Source organism: Lolium rigidum, chromosome 6, assembly GCF_022539505.1.
Source record: "Lolium rigidum isolate FL_2022 chromosome 6, APGP_CSIRO_Lrig_0.1, whole genome shotgun sequence".
In the NCBI taxonomy this organism is placed as follows: Eukaryota; Viridiplantae; Streptophyta; class Magnoliopsida; order Poales; family Poaceae; genus Lolium; species Lolium rigidum.
This window is the reverse complement of record NC_061513.1, coordinates 186,393,304-186,405,712: the sequence shown is the minus strand read 5'-3', so window position 1 is coordinate 186,405,712 and position 12,409 is coordinate 186,393,304.

The window sequence follows — 12,409 nt, the reverse complement described above, 5'->3', positions numbered from 1 at the left end:
CAAAACATGTAGGTATTGTCATAAAACTAGCATGGAACATCAGAAATTATAGATACGTTGGAGACGTATCAAGCATCCCCAAGCTTAGTTCCTACTCGCCCTCGAGTAGGTAAACGATAACAAGGATAATTTCTGAAGTGACATGCTACTATCATAATCTTGATCAATACTATTGTAAAGCATATGAGATGAATGAAGTGATTCGAAGCAATGGTAAAGACAATGACTAAACAACTCGAATCATATAGCAAAGACTTTTCATGAATAGTACTTTCAAGACAAGCATCAATAAGACTTGCATAGGAGTTAACTCATAAAGCAATAAATTCTTAGTAGAAAGTTTTGAAGCAACACAAAGGAAGATATAAGTTTTAGCAGCTTGCTTTCAACTTCAACATGTATATCTCATGGATAATTGTCAACACAAAGTAATATGATGAGTGCAAATAAGCAAGTATGTAGGAATCAATGCACACAGTTGACACAAGTGTTTGCTTCTAAGATAGAAGGAAGTAGGTAAACTGACTCAACATAAAGTAAAAGAATGGCCCTGCGCAGAGGGAAGCATGGATTACTATTTTTGTGCTAGAGCTTTTATTTTGAAAACATAGAAACAATTTTGTCAATGGTAGTAATAATTCATATGTGTTATGCATAAGACATCCTATAAGTTGCAAGCCCCATGCATAGAATACCAATAGTGCTCGCACCTTGTCCTAATTAGTTTGGATTTACATGGATTATCATTGCATAACATATGTTTCAACCAAGTGTCACAAAGGGGTACCTCTATGTCGCATGTACAAAGGTCCAAGGAGATAGATCGCATTTGATTTCTCGTTTTTGATAGATCTCAACTAAGGACATCCATACCGGGACAACATAGAAAACAGATAATGGACTCCTCTTTAATGCATAAGCATTCAACAACAGATAATATTCTCATAAGAGATTGAGGATTAATGTCCAAACTGAAACTTCCACCATGATTCATGGCTTTAGTTAGCGGCCCAATGTTCTTCTCTAACAATATGCATACTCAAACCATTTGATCATGATAAATCACCCTTACTTCGTACAAGACGAACATGCATAGCAACTCACATGATATTCAACAAAAGTGTAATAGTTGATGGCGTCCCCAGAAACATGGTTACCGCTCAACAAGCAACTTATAAGAAATAAGATACATAAGCTACATATTCTTTACCACAATAGTTTTTAGGGATTTCTATTTTCGTGCCCTCGGGTCGTTAGTTGTACTCAGTTTTCCCCAGCTCGTTAGTTTTTCCTCAGTTTTCCCCTCCCTCTGGTTTGAAACCCCTCGAAAACGCGGGTTGCCGTCAGGTCAGAGGCCTTACCGTTACCGTGAGGTCAGTTCCTCGCTGACGGGTGGATCCATCTACCGCTGACGCGTGGGCTGTTTTTATTTCCTGATTGTATACGTGGTGCTGCCAATGACAAATGGGGCCGCTCTATGGGGCTGCCGCAGCCAATGACCAGTGGGTCGTATATTGCCGCTCTGTGGGGCCTCCGCAGCCAATGACAGCTGTGGTCGTCTATTTTATTTAGAGAATATAATATAGAGCCGCTCTGTAGGGGCCGCCTCAGCCCATGGCACGTGACTATTTTCGCAGCTTAATCTAAAGTGACTCTTATGCTAAACATTGTGCATCCCGACGTTGACCTAGCAAGTGGTGGCGAGCATAGCCGTTCCGACCATGCCGATATCGGCATCGGCATCGGCATCGTTTGGAGGATGTGGTGCTCGAATAATAGTGGAAATGGGATGTTATTTTTTACATGCATAATATATAGAAAAGGCCTATAGAAAATAGCTAGATCTCTAAATCGATGCATATGAAGCTACATATATATTCTTGGTCATAATCCCCTTAATTATCTAAAGGGGATGGATGCATGGCTTCACGTCGTCGTCGCTTTCATCGTCGCATCTTCGTCGTCCGAGTAGTAGTACCTCCCGCACATTGTTCCGTCGAACACCTTCACCGTGAGCACATCATCGCCTTCATATTTGAAGTGTACGAACCAGCCGAAATCCACACCGTGCGCGATGGCGAATTTCTCCCAGCCCTTGTCGAGGTACATCCGGCCTTGTCCGTCAAATAGGACCTCCACGGTCCGGAGACGAGGACCGCAGTCAGCTGCTCGCAGATACACCTTAGCTGGCTCCTTGCCGTCAAGATAGTCCGCAAATTTTTTTGGGAGTTCCCGCAAAGAGATCGAGCGCCGATCGTTTGAAATTAGGGAACCCTTGAAATTAAAGGTTTTTTAGAACATGCCCATAATTAATCACATGCATCATATATGTGGGAACGCGTACGTACCTTCTTGACCAAAGGGTCTTCATAGACGACGATGAAGAACTCCTCTATGATCAATGGCGGTGTTGACGGTGGTGGTGGCAATGATGATGATCCCCTTCCCCTTCCCCTTCCGGTCCGCGTCCGAGACGTGGAAGCCATGGCAATGGATAAAGTGTATGTGAACGAAAAGAAGAGAGAGGCAGTAACCTATTGACACAAGGGATGGCCGTGTGGGTGTTTATAAGGGAGAGATGACCGTTGTAGGGTTTACACAATAAAATAAGGAGGAGATGACCGTTGTGGGGGTTTATACACAATAAATTAAGGAGGAGACGACCGTTGTGGGGGTATAGTTTATCATTTTACCGTGAAAAGTAATGCCTAAAAGGAAAGTAATGGCTACAAGAAATCGGTGATGGTTTATCGTTTTTTGCGTGAAAAGTAATGGGTACAAGAAATGGGTGATGGTGTATCATTTTTTGCGTGAAAAGTAATGGCTACACGAAATGGGTGATGGTGTATCATTTTTGTGCGTGAAAAGTAATGGCTACAACAAATCGGTGATGGTTTATCATTTTTTGCGTGGAAAGTAATGGCTACAAGAAATGGGTGATGGTGTATCATTTTTTGCGTGAAAAGTAATGGCTACAACAAAATCGGTGATGATTTATCGTTATTTGCGTGAAAAGTAATGGGTACACGAAATGGGTGATGGTGTATCATTTTTGTGCGTGAAAAGTAATGGCTACAACAAATCGGTGATGGTTTATCGTTTTTTGCGTGAAAAGTAATGGCTACAAGAAATGGGTGATGGTGTATCATTTTTTGCGTGAAAAGTAATGGCTACAACAAATCGGTGATGATTTATCGTTTTTTGCGTGAAAAGTAATGGGTACAAGAAATGGGTGATGGTGTATCATTTTTTTGCGTGAAAAGTAATGGCTACAACAAATCGGTGATGGTTTATCATTTTTTGCGTGAAAAGTAATGCCTAAAAAGATTTTATAATTTAACTCGTGAAAAATAATGCAGAAAACCAAACTTTGCGTGAAGCTAACCGACGACGAGAGAGAGAGAGGGTGGTGGCCCCGACCGCAGAGAGAGATAGGGGTTATCCCGCCCGTTAGATCATACGATCAACGGTCGTCGGGCACGATCCGCGTGACATGGGCTAGACCAATCAGTGGCAATGTTGGGCGTCCGTGAGAGTTTGTGAAGGGAGAGGGCAAAACCGAGTAGTATCAAGAAACCAAGGGCAAGTGAGTAGTAAACAGACTAAGGGATTCAAATATGAGATTTAAAAAATGGAAAATGCGTGTTTTGTACAATGAAACCCATCTTGGCCTACCTCAAACTATTTGCAATACAAATCTACATGAGTGTGAAAATTATGGTCTCATTCAGACAAAGTATGTTTTGGGGAAAGCTGTTTTGGGTAGAGCTTATTATGGAAAACCATGCACCTTCATAGCTACTAGGTGATTTGAGAAGTGGCAATTTGTGGTGAAACTTGATTTATCTACGATTTATCTATGATTTGAGAAGTGGAAATTTGTGGTAAAGACTCCATGAGTAAGTGCCACTCTTTTTCGGAATTTTTTGCACATTAAATAACTCATTTAACTAGTTAATCCCATTTGTTGACTCTCTCGTTGACCAGCCACTTGAGGGTAAAACTGAGTATATTGCACTAGCCAGTATTAGCACTCAAGGTGAAAACTGAGCATACAAAAAATGCTAGTATATGACTCGAGGGTATACCCGAGTATATCTAAATTTCCGGGGTTAGACTCGAGGACGCGTGTTGCGGTGCGAAGTGGAAGACGTACCATTGTTGACGCGTGTCGCGGTGCGTACGTGGAAGACGTGCCATTGTTGATGCGGGTCGCATTTAGGACGCGTAAGCCCCTCTCTCCCTCCCTCTCGCACACAAGACGTCTCATTATCGCTCACGCACGAAACCACCCCTCTCACGTCCCATCAACTTCTCCAAAAAACCCCAACCGCCGTACGAGCCCTCCCCTGCCGGCGATGGAGAAGAAGAATGCGCCGGCGGCCATCGCCCCCGAGCCCGTCGCCTCCGAGCCCGTCGCCTCCGAGCCCGTCGCCGCCGAGGGCGGCGCATCCGAGGGCGGCGCATCCAAGCGCGGCGCCTCCGTGAACTGGGCCGGTCTCACGGCTGACGGACCACTTCACAAGATCGGCGAATGCTTATTGGCGAAAGAGGAGTACGTGGACAGCTACTCGCTATGAGGCAAGTGTGTAGAAATTGGCGCTCAGGTTTACCCGATCCCGACGTGCACCCGCACGAATGGATCATGCTACACCACGCCCTTCCACGCGCCGCTGAGTTCACCTTCCTCCATCTCGGCACATCCCGCTACGTCACCATAGATCTATCTCGCAGTTCGTGCAAGGTTCAAATTCCTCGGCTTTTCCCGTGGCGTCACCATAGATCTTATTTTCAATCTTAGTGCTGAATGTTATCTTTTCAATATATTTTAGATTCTACTTCGTCGGCTTTTCCCGTGGCGTCATCGTGCTTGCCCGTAAGAACCCGCCGCACAAGATACGGCTTCGAACCCACTCACAAAGACATCAAACACTATGTTTGAGGCGCAGATGCCAACCGTTTTTCCGGATTCGGCCGCTGCAATCAACTCCCCGACTATGGTCTTCACTTGCGGACATTACCCGGAGGAACTTGGTTGGGTCGATGAGAGCACTCCAACTAAGGATATATATGAAGATTGGGGAGAAGGAAGATTTTCGATCAAGAACCATAGTATGCGTTGCATTACCCCGTTCAATGGTGAACTATATGCAATAGCTTCGGACAATTTTGAGTCCGGAAGAATAGTGTGCACCAATGTACGTAAGCAGCAGCGCGCGAACACCGTCAAGATGGAGACACTAATTTCATTTCCGTAACTTGGACGTGACAAGTTCTACCTTGTGAAGTCGGATGGTGATCTCGTCGCTTGTGTTGATGCACAACACGCCCGTGGTGTACCGTGTGGACACTCGTAGCCGCTCTCTCCATCCGGTCGGTAACATTGGCTTTCATGCCTTGTTCGTGCATTGTATCCGGTGTATCTCCGTCGACACCCGAGTGTACCCGACTCTTCGACCTGGCTGCATCTACTACGCGGATTTGGGTTATATCGTAGAGTACTCTCATGATACAAAGGCCCGGGATGAGTGGCCAGTACGTGTGGATAGAATAGGAAGCTACGGTATGAGTAATGAACACAGGCCATACCGTTTGGAGGATGTATTGGCCGCACACCTGCAGACGGAAGGAGTTCAATGAATATTTCCTTGGGGAAATGCACGAATGGAGCGACGAAGAAATATATGAGGAGGAATGAAGAACAAATTCATTCATCCTAATCTTCTTGTTGTCCATACATTGCGTGCGTCTTGTATATTTTTCAGCTTAGTTTGTCGTGAACATTAACAACGTTATTGCCTGCTTTTGGCTGCTGTATGCAGTTTATGTATTATACTTAGTTTTCTGATTATGCTGCTGTGAATTTATCATATAATAGCTTCTAGATTTGCTACTAGATTTGCTGCCATATTGGGCAAAAAACGAGGGCCAAAAGGCATAAATAACCCCAGAGATTTGCTACTAGATTTGCTGCCATATTGAAGAAAGACAGAAATAGAAGCTTCTCTAGATTTGATACTAATTTGGTGAAAAAGACAGAGAGAGAAAGAGGGGAAAAGGTGCTCTTAAAAATGTCAATTTGGGCCGAGAGAGACAAAACCCAGCTCCTGCTCACGTGCAACCAAACGCTTCTCGTCCTGTCCCACGCGGTCCCTTTCTACCAGCCCCACGCGACGCGGCCCCACACGACGCGGCCCCACATACGACGCGGCGCAACACGTCGGCCACGTAACGTCCAAATAAACGGATTCCTTCCGTCTGAGCTCCTTCTGCGGGTCTTCAGACAAAGGCTAGGGTAAAACTGAGGAAAAACTAAGGGGCTGGGGAAAACTGAGCACAACTAAGGAACCGAGGGCACGAAAATAGAAATCCCTAGTTTTTAAGGCTATTTTCCCATGAGCTATATATTGCAAAGACAAGGAATGAAATTTTAAAGGTAGCACTCAAGTAATTTACTTTGGAATGGCAGAGAAATATCACATAGTAGGTAGGTATGGTGGACACAAATGGCATAGGTTTTGGCTCAAGGTTTTGGATGCACGAGAAGAATTCCCTCTCAGTACAAGGCTTTGGATAGCAAGATTGTTTGAAGCAAACACAAGTATGAACCGGTATAGCAAAACTTACATAAGAACATATTGCAAGATTTATAAGACTCTACACTGTCTTCCTTGTTGTTCAAACACTTCACCAGAAAATATCTAGACTTTAGAGAGACCAATCATGCAAACCAAATTTCAACAAGCTCTATGGTAGTTCTTCATTAATAGGTGCAAAGTACATGATGCAAGAGCTTAAACATGATCTATTTGAGCACAACAGTTTCCAAGTATCGAATTATTCAAGACCATATACCAATTACCACATGAAGCATTTCCTGTTTCCAACCAAATAGCAATAAATGCAGCAACTTTTAACTTTCGCCATGAACATTAAAAGTAAAACTAAGAACACAAGTGTTCAAATGAAAAAGCGGAGCGTGTCTCTCTCCCACACAAGGAATGCTAGGATCCGACTTTATTCAAACAGAAACAAAAATAAAAACATACAGACGCTCCAAGTAAAGCACATAAGATGTGACGGAATAAAAATATAGTTTCACTAGAGGTGACCTGATAAGTTGTCGATGAAGAAGGGGATGCCTTGGGCATCCCCCAAGCTTAGATGCTTGAGTCTTCTTGAAATATGCAGGGATGAACCACGGGGGCATCCCCAAGCTTAGACTTTTCACTCTTCTTGATCATATTGTATCATCCTCCTCTCTTGATCCTTGAAAATTTCCTCCACACCAAACTCAAAACAAACTCATTAGAGGGTTAGTGCATAATCAAAAATTCACATATTCAGAGGTGACATAATCATTCTTAACACTTCTGGACATTGCACAAAGCTACTGAAAGTTAATGGAACAAAGAAATCCATTCATCATAGCAAAAGAGGCAATGCGAAATAAAAAGGCATAATCTGTCAAAACAGAACAGTCCGTAAAGACGAATTTTTTAGAGGCACTTAACATGCTCAGATGAAGAAGATCAAATTGAATGAAAGTTGCGTACATATCTGAGGATTACTCATGATTTTTCTCTGATTTTTCTGAGTTTCCTAGAGAGAGATCTACTCAAATTCGTGACAGCTAGAAATCTGTTTCTGCGCTGAAATCCAAATCTAGTATCAACCTTACTATCAAAGACTTTACTTGGCACAACAATGCAATAAAATAAAGATAAGGAGAGGTTGCTACAGTAGTAACAACTTCCAAGACACAACAAAACACTAGCAAAATAAAAACATGGGTTATCTCCCAAGAAGTGCTTTCTTTATAGCCATTTGGGCTCAGCAATTTTAATGATGCTCACATAAGGATGAGAGTTGGAGCAAGAGGGCATCAAAAAGCAAGTATGAAACAAATTTAAGCCTAACCCACTTCCTATGAAAAGGAATCTTGTTCACAAATAAATTCATGAAGAACAAAGTGACAAGCATAGGAAGATAAAACTCGAGTAACTGCAAGATTCTCAACATAAAGAGGGGAAACTTAGTATTATTAAGATGCATAAAACCATGTTTCCCTCTCTCATAATAACTTTCAGTAGCATCATTGATGAAATCCACAATATACCTATCACTTAAAACATTCTTATCATGGTTCATATGCATAAAAGTATCATTAATTTTGGCATAAGAAAAACTCTTCTCATTAATAGTAATTGGAACAGGATCATTATCAAAAATTTGAACATGGTAAATAAGTTGCATACTAAGGGAATGGTTTTTGGCAATCCCATCATAACTATTACAAGTTTCATAAGGATAATTATAACCTTTGTCATAGCATTCTTTATAATAATTGTCAAAGATTGGAGGCATAGTGTCATCATAAGAAATATAATAGTTATCTTCCACAGTATGTTCATCTGTAACCTTACCATCATTGTTACTAGAAGGAGATGTATCAAGCATATAATCATCAGTAGCAAAAGGATTTTCAAACACCTCATCCCCAAGCTTATAGCTTTCTATATCATTATGGGAAGAAGCATGGATAGTACTAATATTATGGCAATTATTAACATCATCATTTTCAGAATTAGTTTCCCAGAGATTTTCAATATCAAAAGTAGTGTGTTCTTCTAAATCATGATCACTAATGTAGGTAAAGGGCATAGGAAGATCATTGTACTCAGATTCATTATCATAATAATCATTAGGAGCAACATACTTACGGTTACCTATCGTTATCTCATACACTCGGGGATATGCCGTTACCTCTTTCTTTTTATTCCCCCTCTTCTTCTTCTTCTTCGTTTCCTTCTTCTTCTTCTTCTTCTTCTTCTTCTTCTTCTTTTCCTTCTCCTCGTTCCCTTCTTTAGGAGGAAGAGGCTTGAAGGGAGGCTTCTCCACAGAACCTGATTTATTTCCAGAAACAATAGAATATACTTGGGAGGATTCCTCCTTTTCATTAATAAGTTTAAAACACACAGCGGTCCTATCATATTTTGGCAAAGTGTCATCTTCTAAAATATTCTGTATGTAAGTATTTGTATGGCAATTATTAATGCAATAAGAAAGACACCCATGCAGGACACTATCAATATCAAGATCACTCATATGTAACAAAGAAATTTTTCTTGATAACTCTTCACACCCCAAAAATAAAGTAAGTTCATCATGCCGATTAGGAAGGATTTCATCATCACAATACAAATTTGCAGCACTCATGGGGTTCGAATTATCATTGGAGGAGCATTGAAAATTAAAATGACCCACTCTATGGCAAAGTTCACAAATAAAAGGATAGAGGGCACAAACTTTTTCACCAAGATCATCTAGAGCCCTAAACCACTTTCTAGTCTTTTCATTTTTATGATGGATACAATATTCATCTTCGATTTGATTAATTCCACAAGGTCTATGCATTCCACAAAAATTAACATGCTTATAAGAAATAGTATTTTCAGAAGTTTGGGCATGTTTATTGCAATCATTAACAACAATTTCATTTTCCATGCAAGTGTCTTTGAAAGGTTCATGATACATGTACCAATTTTCCTTAGGAACATTAATATGAGAAGCAAAGGCTCTATAGCAATCGACCATAATTTGAGGATCAAGACCATATTTAGCACTAAGCTCTTGAAAATCAATAGTTTCAATGAAAGACTTAATGCATTCATATTCATAGTTTATACCTGATTCTTTACCTTTGTCGTTCTCCCAATCTTCAGTATTCTCCTGAATCCGATCAAGAAGGTCCCATTTAAACTCTTCTTTGTTGCGCGTGAATGATCCAGAACAAGTAGTATCCAGCAAGGTTTTATCTTGAAAAGAAAGTCTTGCATAGAAATTATCAATGATGATATTACCAGGAAGCTCATGAATGGGGCATTTGAGCATTAAAGACTTCAATCTCCCCCATGCTTTGGCAATACTCTCTCCATCATGAGACCATAAATTATATATGTGGTTTCGGTCTTTGTGAAGTTCACTTGGAGGATAGAATTTAGAATAAAATAGAGGCATAATATCCTCCCAATCAAGAGAATGCCTATTCTTCAGCAATTTATATCAATGCGCCGCTTTACCAGACAACGACATAGAGAATAGTTTCTTCCTCACCTCATCCATAGAGATACCTGCACACTTGAATAACCCGCATAATTCATGCAAAAACAGTAAATGATCTCCAGGATGGACAGTTCCATCCCCTTCATAGCGGTTATCCATAACACGTTCAATAATTTTCATGGGTATCTTGAAAGGAAAACTTTCAGTAGGTGGATTTAAAATATCAGAAGCATCATTAGAGTTATCGCATATGGGAGATAAAGTATTATCAGAGCAAATTTTCTCCCCTAAAGATGGGAAGCTAAAAATATCATAAAAACTAGCTTCCCCAAGCTTAGACTTCTCCATAGCATTAGCAGTAATTGCGTTCATACTAATAACATTGCTACTAGCATGCAAATAAGGTTCCATAGGTTTTTTAATTTTCGCATCACATAATTCATGTCTTATTTCAGGAAATAGATTAAAAAGCTCACCGTTGTTTTCCATTATGCCTAACTAGTGAAAAATAAAAACAAGAAACAAAAAGATGCAATTGCAGGATCTAAAGGAAATAGCTTCGAGCACTCACACACCGGCAACAGTGCTAGGAAATAGCTTAGTAGTCGGAGGATGTGAATACCTTTTACCTTACCTCCCCGGCAACGGCGCCAGAAAATAGCTTGATGTCTACGCATGCTTCTATTCCTGTAGACAGTGTTGGGCCTCCAAGACAGAGGATTGTAGAACAGCAGCAAGTTTCCCTTAAGTGAATCACCCAAGGTTTATCGAACTCAGGGAGGTAGAGGTCAAAGATATCCCTCTCAAGCAACCCTGCAATTACGATACAAGAAGTCTCTTGTGTCCCCAACACACCTAATACACTTGTCGGATGTATAGGTGCACTAGTTCGGCGAAGAGATAGTAAGATGCAAGTGATATGGATGAATATGAGTGGTAATAACAATCTGAAATAAATATGGCAGCAAGTAAACATGCAGTAGAACAGTAAATAAATGGTGAATCGATATTTGGAAACAAGGCCTAGGGATCATAATTTCACTAGTGGACACTCTCAACAATGATCACATAAATAAATAACTTCTCTTCACTTGTGCTACTTTCTCACACTCTCTTGTTGGATAACAAACCCCATTCATTGTGTAGGGCTATAAAAGCACACCTCAAGCCGGAGTAAACAAGCTCCACAACCTCCGGAGTTCATATTTAAGTAACCTCTAGAGTGCATAATAGACCATTGCAATTTAGACCGAGTACTAACATAGCATACACACCGTCAACAATAGCTATGAAAGGGGGAATAGATCGCATCAATACTATCATAGTAATAGTTAACTTCATAATCTACAAGAGATTACAATCATAACCTACGCCAAGTACTACATGATGCACACACTGTCAACATTACATCATGGAGGAGGAATAGACTACTTTAATAACATCACTAGAGTAGCACACAGATTAATAGTGATACAAAGCTCATGATCACATAAAGATCACACCATGGGAGAGAGAGATGAACCACATAGCTACCGGTAGAGACCTCAGCCTCGGGGGAGAACTACTCCCTCCTCATCATGGGAGACAGCGATGGCGATGAAGATGGCGGTGGTGTCGATGGAGATGACTCCGGGGGCAATTCCCCGTCCCGGCGGCGTGCCGGAACAGAGACTTCTGTCCCCCGAAACGGAGTTTCGCGATGGCGGCGGCGTCCCTGGAGTCTTTCTGGAGTTTCATCAATTAGTGTCGGGTTTTTAGGTCTCGAGGGATTTTATAGGCGAAGAGGCGGAGTCGGAGGAGCCAGGGGGCCCCCTCCCCATAGGCTGGCGCGGCCAGGGGGCCACCCGCGCCGCCATATGGTGTGGGTCCCATGCTGCCCTTCCTCGTCTCCCCTTTGGACTTCTGGAACCTTCCGTGAAATATAAGATCGTGGGCTTTTGTTTCGTCCAATTCCGAGAATATTGCCCGAACAGCCTTTCTGGAACCAAAAACAGCAGAAAACAGGAACTGGCACATCGGCATCTTGTTAATAGGCTAGTTCCAGAAAATGCATAAAATCATTATAAAGTGTGAGCAAAACATGTAGGTATTGTCATAAAACTAGCATGGAACATCAGAAATTATAGATACGTTGGAGACGTATCAATCATCCTTCTTGGTTGTTATTTGGATCTTATCCATGTTGTGTTTTATAGTTTGTGGTTATTTCCATGACAAGCTCTAGTTCATCGAAAACGGATTTCGCATAGATCACTTGTTGCGTTTTCGAGTTTGGTGATTTTCACGGTTTCTCATGTTGAGGTGTTGCACCTCTAAAATTAATAGAAATCATCCCCCACTAGTT